The sequence below is a fragment of the Coffea eugenioides genome, chromosome 9 (assembly GCF_003713205.1).
Source record: "Coffea eugenioides isolate CCC68of chromosome 9, Ceug_1.0, whole genome shotgun sequence".
Taxonomy (NCBI): Eukaryota; Viridiplantae; Streptophyta; class Magnoliopsida; order Gentianales; family Rubiaceae; genus Coffea; species Coffea eugenioides.
The window spans coordinates 31927370-31929741 of NC_040043.1; the positions used below are offsets into that span (position 1 = coordinate 31927370).

Consider the following 2372-nt stretch of genomic DNA (forward strand, 5'->3'; position numbering starts at 1 on the left):
AAATGCATATTATTTTTCTACATATGGAAAATACAATTTCATATATACTAACCATTAATAGAATATGTAGTTTGAACACGATCAATTGAGCTCATATTTCATTTGTTTAGTTATCATTTATTTTGTTACTTATTAATTTCATGAAGTCATCTGAAGTGGAACAAATGAGTTCAATCATGGTATAGTTTTGTAATTTAATACGAGTTTTTTGTAGTGACTAATTTTAAATGTCATTGTAACAGTTGTCTTCACTAGCATGGTTAACTCACTAATTCTATTATGGTGTCATGAATTTTCAGTTTCAATCCGAGACTGAACGTTCTAACATTGCAATGGAATTGGTCCTACACCCTAAGAATTTGTGGGGATTTCTTCTACAATATCATTTGCAGAGAAGATGAACAATAAAAGTATTCATAGTTGGCAAAAATTATAATTTATCTTTGCTATTTCTAGCTGAATTCAGGCCTATGGAATTCAGGCCTGAGAAAATGTATCCTCATTTGGCCGAAAAGTGTATCCCCAAGTTGTAGTTCAGTAATAAGCCATTACCTACGCTACATATGAGACTGAAAGACTGAAAACATACATTTTTTTTCAGTTATTTTTGGAGAATCAAGGACCAAGTAAATGATAACCTTCAGGATTAATAAATGAGTAGCTCGAAAACCAGAGGGTATTGAAGTTTGATTCTGCATTTCCATTTTAAACTGGAAAGGCTGAAGACTTTTTTTTTTTTTTTAATAGGAACATGCAACGTTGATATCAATTACATTTTGAGCTTAAACAATCCATAGGGACTTGAATCTTTCTAAATTGTACAGAAGGGACAATCCCTTCTAAAACCATCAAAGCCTGCATTAAAAATCATCAAAATATTCCATGGTCTGATTTGTCATTAATCTTTGTTGACAACTGCTGCCGCAAATTCTCGGTGTCAAGATTCCCCAGTTGCAATTGTTTGGTTCTCACGGCATTGTTGTGGACTCCACCTAGTGATTGTCCTTTCTTCAACAATGTAACTTTCTCAACATGATGGCAATGTTACATTCTCTCCACATTTATCAATATTAACAAGCAACAATGTCTTTGCAACACTGCCACAAAGTCAAGTGTGCAATGATAATCAGACCAAACCATCAAACGCCCATTTGTTTCTCCATTGTTATCAGACAAAACAATCACAGCATACTCTGAATGCAGCAAAGATGGATGATGCCGGTAGGCGACAAAGTCCACACCATACTGTGATCCTGATCTAACCACCCAATTCTTCATCCGAAGATGAGAATAAGCTTTGAATAAATTTGTAAAATTTTCCTTTTTGGACATCATGTACATCCACAACTCTTCACTATCAATTTCACAATTATTTTCGTTGATGATTTTGATGCATTTTAAGACATAGAAGAGGTAAAAAGCTTCCTCCAGACCTAATTGGAACCACTGCTTATCCTTCTCAGCTGTGACTACCGGGGGGCCAAAACAAGCTCGATTAAGTAGATCAGTTTGTTTGGCATCTGCTTGGAAGAGTACGCTCTGACTTTTGAAGACTTAGGAAGCCTCCTTTGAACATATATTGATCACCAGTAATACAAAGCCACATGCTCTGACTTTTTCTGAAACCAGGATATATATATATATATATACACATATATGCTTAAAAGCGTCCCATTAAGGCTTTCTTAACTACAACTTCACCAAAGAAGCATCTAGAACAGACACTGCATTTATTGGCCGAACACATTGTATCCCCATTCGACCAAAAGTGTATCCCGAAAGCTTATTACTATGGAATTCAGACCGAAAGTGTGGGAAAGTCTTATGGAATTTAGACCGAAAGTGTCTTCTTGTATGCATAATAGTTGAATTTCATCAGAAGATAATTTATCAAGCCGATCAACAATGGTTCTCCAACTTATACCACCACCATGCTTGGGCGATTTGTTAGATAACTGTACTAGCTCATCTACATGAACTGTCATTTCTTCCCTTTTTATCATGTCAAAAAAGCTATCATGTCATTGTTTGTGTTGGTGTATGTTTTCTGAGATTTTTACTTAAATTCGTTGTAGTACATATGAAATATTGCAACTTTGGACTCCTACGCAATCCATACTCAAGCTGATCATACCTAAAGATTGCAATCCTACGCAACCCATACCCAAAGATTACTGAAAGTTATCTCAAATTGCATCCCTGTTTCATATGTAAAAGTTTAAAATTAATAAACCACGGATTTAAATGATTTATTTAATAGTTTTATCATCTGATTTTTCTTTTAGTCTTGAAGAAATAGAAATTACCGAACAAATTTGTGCAGTCAACTTGTCCTCTTAAATTATGCATAAGATCGAACTTTTGTATGCCTA

The 2372-nt window shown here is 34.6% G+C and overlaps 1 pseudogene; it reads right to left on the reverse strand.

Moving 5' to 3' along the window:
• Positions 1 to 777: 777 nt before the first annotated feature.
• LOC113782429 lies at positions 778 to 1985 on the reverse strand (annotated as a pseudogene).
• Positions 1986 to 2372: the final 387 nt, after the last annotated feature.